The sequence below is a fragment of the Vombatus ursinus genome, unplaced genomic scaffold, assembly GCF_900497805.2.
Source record: "Vombatus ursinus unplaced genomic scaffold, bare-nosed wombat genome assembly UNPS02014812.1, whole genome shotgun sequence".
Taxonomy (NCBI): Eukaryota; Metazoa; Chordata; class Mammalia; order Diprotodontia; family Vombatidae; genus Vombatus; species Vombatus ursinus.
In genome coordinates, this window is record NW_020954590.1 from 56,958,333 (window position 1) to 56,971,600 (window position 13,268).

A 13,268-nucleotide genomic window follows, 5' to 3' on the forward strand; every position below is an offset into this window, starting at 1 on the left:
ATAGATTGGTACCTTGGAGTTATTACAGGAGGCATTTCCCCGGGCAGAATGGAACAAGCAGGAGGGATAACAGAGCTCATGAAAAGGACGTGTTTATTGACTTCAGTCATGCAAGGCAAAGCAAATACTGTATTTGTTTATTGTGACTATTAATTTTAGGATCTTGTGACCACTCTATCAGGGTCCCATAGCTTCTGGTACAGACATAACCTATAACATATGGGAGTACTTAGAAGTTTCTGTTAAGAATGCAGCTGTTGTGTTTTTATGACATAGTCATTACTGGTATGCTGTGTACCTAAGACCTCAGGCAACTTACAGCAGATCCCAATGCACGAAACATTGCATAAGCAAGGACACATACAACATAAGGTATCATATTTTTAGACATACAGAGAAAACCACCTGGACAACCATGTGCCCTGCTGATTCACTGCTTTACCATAAAGAGATACCATGTGGCTTTCTTGCTCTTTTTTTCCTTCCAATAGACCCTATTCAACCACTGACATATAATGTGCCATCCCAAATGACAAGCCAGAACTGAATCTCAGAATAGAAGAGAGACCGTTTCCCTTCTTAGGGCTAATGACAGCAGCTGCTACCTTCCTGCTCCCTGATTATGATTATACCAGCCAAGAATTAGAGCCCAAATGCTATCACCCCACTTAATGGATAAATAGTTACTGAATAGGAAGTGAATTTTTTTTTTTAGTATTTTCATGTATGAAAGGATCCAGGGCAAGAACAAATATAAAGCTTACAAGTTTAAGTTGAGTTCACTAACTTAATTCCCACCCACCTGTGAGACAAACAAGTCATTTTTATAAGAGAGAAGAAGTGAAGAGACTTTGGCCTCTTGGTTCCTGACATTAAACATTATATGGAAAAACTAAAAGAGATTTGAGAGATTTGCACATGCACATAAGACTACAAGTATAAGTTACATACAATTTGCAAGACACCTAATGATACTCATGACCCACCCTTTGAAAACTAATGCCTTAGGCCCTAACATTGGAGGACATCAGTGCATTCTATGCTAGGGGCATTTGTGTAATGATCTGGTCCATGTCTCCTAACCCAATAAAATTATCCTTCAATCAGTACCACATTTGGATTGCTTCATCCTAGTAAGCAGGGAATTCACTGATTGCAAGGCTACATAGAGGGGAGAAAAGGTGAAACAGTGATAACATTCATACCAGAAAAGGGGCATTGCCTATATACATTTTGAAGGATCTGCTTGCCAGATAGCTGAAAACACTCTCATTGCTTCATAGAAACCATCTTTTCTCACTGTTATCACGGGATGATAGAGTATCACCATTACAGAAGACAAGAAATCTAACTGGCATTTTGCCTTCCATAGGGAGTTGCTATAGCCAAAAACCTTTATCACCTTGTGCCTGAGCCTCTGGTGATGAACCTCTCTGCACGAGGGTAATACTCAGACAGCAGATGCACAGTCTATGTGCTGAGCCCACATGGAAGCCTATCAAGCTCCCAAACCTTCCAGAGCTTATGTTCCTCTGGAATAGCCTTCCAGAGCCCAGGCTCACTTCCATATTACAATGAGGCACCACAAGAAAATAGAGACAGTGCCAGAAGATAAAGACAGTGACTCCAAATTAGTATAAGTTGTTATCATGGGAATTAATTCTCCTTGTGTCTGAAAACAATATATGGGGCTACATAGAATCTTAAATGATTATAAAGTTGTTAGGAAATACTCCTCCCCCACATTGGACACAAAGAATTTTATCCTGTTTCTACCCAAATTCTCACAAATTCTGAACTAATGGCATTCACTATCATATGTGCTTGAACATCCACCAGGGGAAAAAAATGGTGCCTTAGGAATGTATTGCTCTGTGCATGAGGGGCAACATTTTCATTTAATTAACTCTTTTCTGTCCTTATAAAAAATTGGATTAAATGAAAATGGAAAGTGGGGTGCAATTTAAGTTAAAGGGCTTTGATACAATAGTTCAGCAATGTATTCTCAAACTTAAACATCAAATGAAATAGCCAGACTACTTCAGGGTCCATAAGGAATTCTGAGAGCCATATAGTGGCCTAAGTAGATTAGATGTTTCATAGGAGAATTAGACTAATACATGTATTAATAGCCTCAGTACATATAAGGCTAGTCCTGGAATCTTCTAAAAGTGGCTGAAGACCACAACAAAGGCTCAGACTGTAACCATTTCCTTGGAATGGTGATACAGACCTATAGTCTAGAGCGTCCCTTTGCAGATGACAATATAAACAAAAAAAAATTGGTGAGGTAGCCACCATTTTGGGTAAATGGTGGGTGGGACCATTGGTTTTTGCAGGATTACATCAGGAAAATATGATGAATTCTTTAGCAGCAACCTACAAGGTTGTTTATGCCTGGGAGAAATAGATGTCTTTACCTCCTCTTACCCTTATTCCAGAGTCCAAATATCATCTATAAATTGCTGAAGGATACATTGGTAATGTATAGTCACACATGGATAAGAACTGCACAGGATGGAAAGTTTGAGTTAGCTATGATATTTACTACTACAGAGAATCCCATAATCCAGTGCTTAGCCAGTAGGAGTTTAGTGAATGCCTGTCAGTTGATTGATGAGATAACATCCATTTCAGCGTTCTGGGTCTTTGAATGAGGTATAAATAGATAGAGCCTACATGTCCAGGGATTCAAGGGATAGTCTAACATCTTCTGTTCATTATTTGCATTAAATGCCAAGAGAAAATCTCATCTCAGATTTTGTGAGATTTTTTCTCAAATACAACTCTGGAATAGCCCAAACCAAATAGAGTCTATGAATCAATGAATTGTGAAGATGGGAGAAGCTAAATTAGTTGTGTGGCACACACACAAAGCTATGTGACCTTGTTCAAGTCCATTTGCCTATCTAGACTTTGGTTTCTTCATTTATAAAATGTCACTTCCAGTTGTAAAAGAATATGATTTTCTAAAAAGAATTACTCATTATTCTGAGAGAGAGAGGAACAGTGGGGTGGGTTGAGGAGGAGATGGTTAAAGCTGAATAGCATCAGAGTTTAAGAAACATTAAGGATAAAAGCTAGCTATGGCAAAAACTGACTGCCCCAAAACAAAACAAAACAAAACAAAACAAAACAAAGGAAATCCAGGCTGCCCTGCCTCGGTGTGTAGCAGTTTAGATTCTGTGCATACCAGATAATTTGATGCAGATTCTATGCCCTGAGCACAAACAAAGAGATGGGATGGCTGCTGACATTTTGTTCTACTTTAATCACTATCCTCTTAGGTGCAATGTAGAGATATCATGCAGCCAATCTCACAGAATTAGCAGCTAACATTCCACAACCTTCTTTATATGACCCTTTAATTTACTACACTGTCCTTTTATTTTTCTATGGGCAGGCTTCTATAGCTCTGGGGCTGGTAGAGAAGCAATAATGCTGCTACATTGAAAGACTATTGGCAAAAAGTAAACCAATACTTGATACTTCATGTTTTTGAAGTTAAGATAAATCTCATCAGAGACCAGTGTCCTTTTGTTCTCTTGTTTCACTGAGTTGAGTTACCTGGATTACTCCTCCAGGGCTATCAGGATTTCTGAGCTATGAGTGCTCAGCCATTTTCCTTATTTATTGGAGTATCATCAATCTTCATCATGGCGCAGTAAATATCTCTGCCGAGGTCAGTATGTTGGAAATAGTTCAATTGTTATTTTCAGCACAAAAGAACCTGAATTAAATCACTCCTTTTATGTACTTCAGAATCTTTCTAACCTGTTTCATAAGAGATTACATTTTGGGGATAGAAGGAAAAAATTGTACTCTTTATACAGTACTGTGGAAGAATGTCCTTTGGGGATAGGGGTGGGGAAAAAACCAATTATTTCTACCTGATCAAGAAGAATCTTAGAGCCATAGTATGTACTACTTCATCCCATGTCCTCTTAGAGAGAAGCAGATAGCATTTTTTCTAAGTTTTTAATCTGGAGTCAGAGGTGCCACAGTCTTTGTGTATCAAAAAAGACCTTAACTCTGAGACATTAGCCCATAGAATTTAGACCTGAAAGGCTTAGGGACAAATTAGTCCAATTCTCTCATTTTATAGATGAGGAAACTGAGGTTCTATTCCTCTGATTTCCATATTTCTCTCCTCCAATATGACTACATCCCAGAGAAAGCCTTCCTGTGGATATATAACAACATGGAGAAGAGTAATAATGTGCCACGACAATTATTAAGCATCTATTAGTTCTGGAGATAAGAAGATGAAAATGGCACATCTCAAGCTCTCAAGGAATTTTATATATATATATTGATAGGTATAATATTCAGTAGCATGGAACAGAGACAAAAATAAAGGGAGAGATACACACAGACAGACACACACACACATATTCAGACAAAATACATTAGGAAATTTGCAGAAGGAGAAGACTTTTTTAGGTAGGAGAAAAGGGAATGACTTGTGAAGGAGGTAACACTTGAGCTAATCACTAAAGGGAGAAAAGGGTGTTAATACATGGAAATGAAGAGGGAGTGCATTGTAGGAATAGTGTATACAGATTCCCAAAAGCAGCAGATGGCAGGTTGAGAATGGGGAACAGCAAACAGTATGGTTTGGGTGAAATGAAGAGTAGGTGAAAGGGAGCAATGTAAAATAAGGCAGAAAAGGTGGGTGGGAGCCAGATTGGGAAAGGCCTTCATTGGCATCAGATTATGAATTCATTTCTGGACATGTTGAGTTGGAGGCCCCATGGAAATATCTAGACAGAAATGTCCAGAAGAAAGTTGAAGTTAAGGGGCTGAAGTTCAGGGGAAAGATTGGGTTTGATACATACATTTGGAAGGCAACTACATAAAAGTGATCATTGAACTATATGAACAAGTAGAATTACTAAGGGAGAGAATTTTGAAAAAGAAGAGGCATAGTATCAGTCTTTACATCTAAATCGCATACCCATTTTGAGTGTAAGATGTTGATCTATGCTCAGTTTCTGCCATACATTTTTCCAATTTTCCTAGCAGTTTTTGCTAAATAGTGATTTCTTATCCCAGAAGCTGGAGTCTTTGAATTTATCAAATAGTAGATTAGTATAGTCATTGACTGTTTTGTCTTGCATACCTAACCTATTCCACTGATCTACCACTCTATTTCTTAGCCAGTACCAAGTAGTTTTGATGATTGCTGCTTTATAACACAATTTAAGATCAGGTACAGCTAGGGCCACCTTCCTTTGCATTTCTTTTCATTAGTTTTTTTTGATATTCTGGACTTTTTGTTCTTCCAGATGAATTTTGTTACTTTTTGTTCTAGCTCTATAACATAATTTTTGGTAGTTTGATTGGTATGGCACTGGATAAGTAAATTAATTTAGATAGAATTGTCATTTTTATTATATTAGCTCAGCCTACTCATGAGCAACTGATATTTTTCCAATTATTTAGATCTGGCTTTATTTGTATGGAAAATGTTTTGTAATTGTGTTCATATAGATCCTGGTTTTGATATGTAGAGCCTATATCAGATTGTATGTTGTCTTGCAGCAGGGGAGAAAGAAGTGGGAGGAGGAGAAAATTTAAAATTCAAAATCTTATGGAAGTAAATGTTAAAAACAAAAAAAAAATTAATTTTAAAAAAAGAAAGAAAAAGAAGAGGCAAAGGCCTCCAACAGTCTTAGGGAAAAACCACACTTATGAGGTAAATAATAATAATAATAATATTTATATAGTGTTTACTATGTTCCAGATGCTATGCTAAGCACTTTACAATTATTATCTCACTGATCTGCACAACAACCCTGTGAGGTAGGTGCTATTATTGTCCTCTTTTTACAGATGAAAAAAATGAGGCAAGCAGGGGTTAAGTAACTTGTCCAGGGTCACACAGCTAGTAAATATCTGAGGTTGGTTTTGAACTCAGATGTTTCTGACTCTAGGCCTGACACTCCTACCCACTGTGCCACCCAGCTGCCCCAGGTAGAAAGGGAAAATAGAACAGTGAAGAAAATATAAGTAGTAATAATACATACAGGGCAAAAACATAGGCTATAATAATGCCGGGGAAGGTAAGAAAGGAGAGAGTATTCAGGGAAAAAAGGGGGTGAAAGAATCAATAGAAATATTTATAAGCACCTACTGTGTTCCAACAACATGCTAGGCTTTGGGGACACAAATAGGATGAATGAAATAATCTCTACTTATAAGAAGTTTATAATATTGAAATGTCAAGAAGTATGAAGGTTGGGTAGAAAAGCCATTCGATTTTATTATTAAGTGACCTTCAAGGAAGTAGTTTCAGAAGAGAGGTGGGTTTGGAAGACAAATGGTTCAGGAGTGAATGGTCTTTGAGGAAATGGAGGCAGACCACTCTTTTCTAGGAGTTTATTTGTGAAAGGAGAGCAAAGATTAATTGGTAGCTTGAGTGAAGCAGGGTCAAAAAAAAGAATTTTTAAGGATATGGGAGACCTGAGTTTGTTTACAGGTAGTGGGAAATGAACCAATATTCCTGGAAAGGATGAGATTGATGGAAATAAACCCGTAGAAGGAGTGAGATCAAAGGCACAAGTTTCGGGGTTAGATTTTTCAAAGCACTCTGTGCTACCTCATCTGCAAAAGAGAAGCATGTCCATTAAGAAATCTCACTACATTATTCCCAGAAAGGCAATTAGGAAAAGTAAGAATTGGAAAAAACTAGTCCCCTTTTATTAATAGAGATTAAAGATATTTAAGTTAGGGAATAACTAACTATTGTCTTTTGCAATGATCTGAAGATTTGGGTAGACTGAATACATTACTGATAAAAGAGGAGGAGACAATTTCCCTTCCATGGTGGAACTTTTCATCATCTGGACAGCAGATGGTCTAAATAAGGCAGCCAAAAATAACAGGTGGGCTTGCCCTGACTTAAGCTAACAGCAACTCCAGGCTTCTATAGTTCCAACTTTGTCCAAAACACAAAGACCTGAAAACTGAACTTTAGTAATAATATTTTATATTTATAAAATACCTTTGTCCATCCTAAGTAATCTCAAATCATCAAAATCTTCTTGTGCAGGAATGTGTAGAATCAGGGGAAAAAAAGAAAAGCCAAATCAGAAAAAACAGCTGCTCTTTATGAGCCCTTCTAACCCAGTGCTATGAAACCATATGGAGACAAGGGACTAAATCACTTCTATTGACAATGTAGTCTGTTCTAGAAGTAATTAAGGTCCAGGCCTAAAACTTATGTTGCCTGAATGAAAATGGTCAGCAATCCTGGAAGATGGAAGAGTAAGAGGAAGCCCAGGGGACAACTCTCCACCCCAATTACTCCAAATAAATAAGTAAAACAACCCTCAAATGGAGGAACAACAGTAATTTCAAAATGAGAGAAGTTGAAAGAACCCAACAAAAAAGCAATTATTTAAGAGAGAATGAGTGAAGACCAATTCATCAGTCTTTTGGTTGTGTCATTTTCCTTCCCTCCTCCCACTCACAGCACTCATACACTTGGTCAAAGCCTGGCTTGCACACCTGGGGCAGCTGAACTTTTAAGCAATGGCTTTTAGAGCTATATTATTGTCATTATTCCAGGTGAATCTTGCAATCACAGCAGTTTTAGGTTGATTGAATCAAATCAGGCCCAAGGTCAGGGAAGAAAAGGGAACAATTGTGTGTATGTGTGTGTGTGGGGGGGGAACTCAGGGGAGAAAAGTATAGAGAAAGAATGGATTATAATGTACTAGAGTACAAAGAGTGAGAGAAAAATGGAAGAGACCGATTTGCAAAGGCTTCCCACTTTCCCCTCAGCAGTGTTCTAGAGGAAATTCTCCCAATCCCTTTATGATAGACTTCTCTTCCTCAGTTAACTTAGGGACTGAAAAAGTTAGTCTTGAAGAGTTGGGTGGAGTCAAAACAGTGAGACAAATGTGGAAAATAGGTCAAAATACAGTGTGACACTTGAGTCTTTCTGTAGCAGTACAACAATTAGTGACCTTCACCTCTATGGGCTACAGATCTTGTTGAACCTAGTGGTCTGAGAGGAAAAAAGAATGGACAATGGCAGCAGGGTGAAGGGTACAACAAACCTGAAGGGAAAGGATTGGCAGAAAGAGGCATATGTACAGCAAGGTCACCATAGAAGAAACCAAAAGAATGACTGGTAAAGATAGATTAAAAGCTTACTGAGGAGGAGAAATAAACAAAGTAAGTTAGGAAAAGGGCCATCTTAATGAGCAAAAACTCTGCAACAAAGGAAATTGAGTAAAAAAAAAAAAAACCTCCCAAGGCAGGTTATAGTTCTGCAAGGCCAAGCAAAATGACAATGAAATAAATGCTGAAAATCTTGAAAATAGTTTAGAAGAAAAATTAAATAATTAGATAAAATACTTTAAAAATACAGATATTAAGGCTTTTAAGGAAGACATCAACAAATCTAACAAAGAAATACAGGTTTTACAATAAAAGAGACTTCACACAGTGATTCTGGAGGAAAAAAAAAAAGAATTTATAGAACTGGAATGCAAAAAGTACCAAGGCAGAAGGAAAAAATAATGCAACAAAGTCAAATGACAATGAGATTGGAAGAACATAATAGAATCTCTAGAAGTAAAATTATGGAATCTGAAGATAAAATGCAAAGAGATAATCTAAGGCAGGGTGGGGAACCTGTGGCCCTCTATGTCCTCAAGTGCTGCACTTTGACTGAATCCAAACTTAACAGACCATCCCCTTAATAAAAGTAGGAGGAGGCAGAAAGGAACTAATATCTTAAGGACAATCAAATGAAATTCCATCATCACTAAATCAGTATTTTTGTTGGCAAGAATAATAGATGACATTCTCTTTGAGGAGAAAAAGAGTGGTCAGTAAAATAACATCGTGCAAAATAAATCCACAGAAATCATTAGCACTTCTGTGTATTACTAATAAAAACAGGAAGAAATAGTAACAAGATAAATTCAATTCAAAATAACTATAAAATTTATAAAATACTTAGAACTTAGCTTGCCAAAACACGTACAAGAGTAGTATAAATACAGTTTAAAACATTTTAATGGAAAAAAAAAAGTTAGAGAAGTGGAGAGAAGACAATTGGCCCTGGTTGGACTGTGCTAATATAATAAAATCAATGACACTACCGAAATTAGTTTATAGATTTAGTGCCATGTCAATCAATTACCATGGTTGTATCTCATAGGAACACATACACACACACACACACACACACACACACACTCACAGTCTAACAATTTACATCAGTAATAGACTTTAGACTCTCAAGAGAAATAAGAGAAAGATACAAATGAAGAGGACATAAAATTACTAGACCTTAAAATATACAATAAAGTAATAGTCATAAAAAAGCTTTTTTACAGTTTAGAAATAAGAATACATTTAAAAACATAAGAAATTAAAAAACAAAGGCAATAATAAACATTATTGTACTCTTAGATAAAATTCAAGAATCAAAGTTGCTGGGTGAAGTACTTTTGGACAAGAATAGATGAGAAAAATGAAAAGCAATTTAGCAGAAATTAGACTTACACCAATATATGTAATATTCTATGTTTGTAAGTATATGATAATGTACATAATACATGGTAGGTGACCACGTACCACAATGAACTCAAAATGGGCACTTGCTCTAAAGATGTCACATCATAAAAACCAAACCAGAAATAGAAGAAATCGTAAGACACAGAGTAGAAAATTTTAATTACATACCAAAGTTTTGTACAAATTAAACTAAAAGTAGAATACAGATAGATAATAATAGAATAAAATTAAGATGATATACAAATCTATCTAACATCCAAGTGGAACGTAATATCCTTAAGGGCAGGAACTAGCTTACTTTTGTCATTGTTTTTGTCACTTAGCTCAGTGCCTGACATATAGTAAGGACTTAATAAAGGCTTGTTGATTCATTGATTGTTCCAAGATGTATAGTGAATTGACACAAAATATGAGATACCAAGAACTGTTCTCAAATACATGTGGTCTGCAAACTATAAATGACTGTTTGAAAACATGGTCCAAATCACAAATTAAAACAACTCTATTTTACCACATACTCCATAAATTAACAAAGATGACAAGAAACAGAGTTGGCATTGGAGAGATTATGAGAAGACAGGTGCAATGATACATTTTTAGTGGAACTCTGAACTGGTCCAAATGTTCTGGCTACCAACTGAACATTACACAAGGAAAAGAACTAAACTCTCTGTATCTTTTGATGCAGCAATCCAACTATTGCACATAGGCCCCAAAGATGTCAAAGACAGGGGGAAAAGTGGTGCACAGTGCCTGATACACAGTGGGCACTTAATAAATGTGGATTGATTAATAGAAAAAAAGAGCAATATAGTCCCAAATATTCATAATAGCACTCTTTGTCATTGTAGAAAGCAAGAAACAAAACAGTGGCCATCAACTGGGGAATGGTTGGGAAAAAAAACAAATTCACAAGCTATGGTCTATAAATGTAACTACATATTCTTGTGTAGTAAGATAGTGTTATTGGGAGCCCTATTGGGGAAATAGGGTTATTGCCTCTTTAGCCCTTCCAGTCTCTCCCCTTTTTCCTAACCCATGTGGCCATTTACGGTACCTAATTCTTTGTTTATTATCAGTCTGGTCAGTGTGGGATGGAATACAATACTGAAATAAAGCCATTCACCCCCTATAGATTTTTTGAAAGGAGAAAAAATATAGAGAAATTTGAGATTTATGTGAACCAATGCAAAGTAAAATAATTAGAGCCACATGAACATTATATACAGCAATTATAGCAGTGTAAATTAAAAGATCAATGAATAGAAATTGAACTCTAAGTAACTGAAAAAACAGTGAAGGTCTAGGATAAGAAATAATGAAACATCCTGCTTGCCTTATTCAGAGCAAAGAGACATGGGACCACTAGGATAGAAAAGCTTATACATTGTCAGATATGGTCACTGCATCCAGTGTTTTTATTTAATCATTTTTCTTTGCTGCAAGAAGGAAATCAGTCTGTCAAGGGAAAACATGGTCTGTATGTTTTTTTTTTTTCCAGGAAAGACTGTGACTTAATGACAAAAGGCAACAGTAAAACATATTTTCACACACACATATGTTTATACATACATACATATATATTATATATATAAAAGGAAGAATTAAAATAACATCAATCATTTTTCTCTACCTTATGAAGACTTCATATACTTTATGTCCCTTAGACATTGACAGAGATGAAAGTTTCTTGAATTCATTCTGTCTTCCAACAAAGTTTGCTTTATGAATTTGGTCTTATAATATATGTGATTTTGTAAGCCAACTGATCTAATGACCCTTTGCTACTGTGATGGTGTGTAGGAGTTATGTGGGGAAAATTTGTATCTTGTAAATTATTTTTTCTTAATTAAGTGTCTTAAGATAAATACAGTTCTAAAATGTTCAGAAATTATTTTGGAAGGCAGATTTTAATACCTTCATTCATTTTTAAATAAGCATTTATGGAGTCATCTTCAATTTTCCCTCTAATGGACTACTTTTTTTCTCCTTTGAAAAAGTGTGGGAGTCAGGATTGGGATGAATGGCTTTATATCAATGTTGTATTTCATCTAATAGCTTACTGGACTGATAATAAATAAAAAAAAATGTACTTTAAATGGCCACATTGGAAAGGAAAAAGGGGAGAGACTGGAAGGGATAAAGAAGCAATAACTCTTGGTCCTTTAAGTCAAAGGATTCTGGAGAATTGGGGGAGGGGGGAACAGTTAGCCTATATGGAGCAAAAAATAAAAAGTAGTAGTCATAGTTGGAATAGTGTATTAATGAATAAATACTTTTCTTTCAGTGAATTGTGTCAGAAACAAATTCACACAAGGTACATTATTAGCTCAGAAATAAATGATAGAAAAGAGAGAAAAAAAAGAACCTTGGACAAATGTGTGTACACATAGCTAGGTAGAAGGTGTGTGAATAAAAGAAGTAGTAGAGATAAGAACAGAAAGGGTTAAGTAAGTAAAATGACTTTGACTAGTCTCAGAGTAGCTGTGAAATGAGACCTGGTTGGGTAGGGACCAAGTACAGAGCAACAGGTATAGCTCAGTGTCTTGCAGTTAACTGTAATTATTATATAGCCTGAACTCTGGGATTAAATCTAGAGAGCCAGCCAGGAAGGGCTTTGTCTACTTAAGGATCAAAAGACCCAAGGAAGATAGGTCTAGTTGAACAAAGCAACATTCAGCCTCAAGAGTAAGGGCTCAACTGGGAAAGAACAAGTTAGAGGACTCTGACATAGAGAATACAGAATTGAGGAAATCCTTAAATAAGAGACCCTTCTCTTAGAGAGTGCAAGGTTAGAATCTATTTGTAAGCATTATTTGCACACTGATACTCCTCACTCTCTTAGTGTGAACATTTTCTTTTACTCTAAATGGTTGGCTGTGTGGGGTAAATATGATTTACTATAAAGAGGGGTCTTGAAGAGATCTAAGGGGCAAAGCTGCTTTCTCAAGGCCATAGTCTACAAAAGTGGTTATCCCATTAAATCCTTCACTTCTAGCAGTAGAAATGATGAATAGTCCAATTCAATTCAAACATTTATTAACTAGTAGTTCTCTGTCTGGAGATGCTATCATATTTATGTCATGAGCAATTTTAAATCTGCAAAATTTTTCCAAGACCATCTTCTCATTAAATTCTCAAAACAATCCTATGGCTAGAGGAGGGCAATTATTATCCTTATCTGAGAGATAAGGCACAGAACATTAACCAATTAGTCTAAAGTCATAGAGCTACATAAGATTACAACCCAGTTCCCCTGACTCCTAAGATCTAGGGCTGTCTTCTATTAGACCTTAGTGATAAGATTTCAGACAGAACCCTGTCTTCCTTTAACGCCGCAAGAACATCAAGTATAAAGGGATTAAAATGGGCATGGTAGACATAACATTTCCTCGAACTGTACTTGGTCCTCAATGGACCTCTATATTAATACACATCATTTTATTTGAGGCTAAACCTTTATGCAAGGGGATAAAAATGAAGCTAGAGTGGAAAATGTGCTAACAGTTGGCATTGCTATTAAATATAGTTTCCATGTTTGGTTGATGATGATGACGATTGATGATGATGATGATGGCTAAAATTAATATTATCCTTTAAGGTTCGCACAGTACTTTATCGATATTATCTCATGTCACAGCAAACCTGTCAGGTAGGTGCTATTACTATTGATATTTTACAGATAAGATGACTGAAGTTCAGATAGGTTAAGTGACTTAAGCATGGTCACA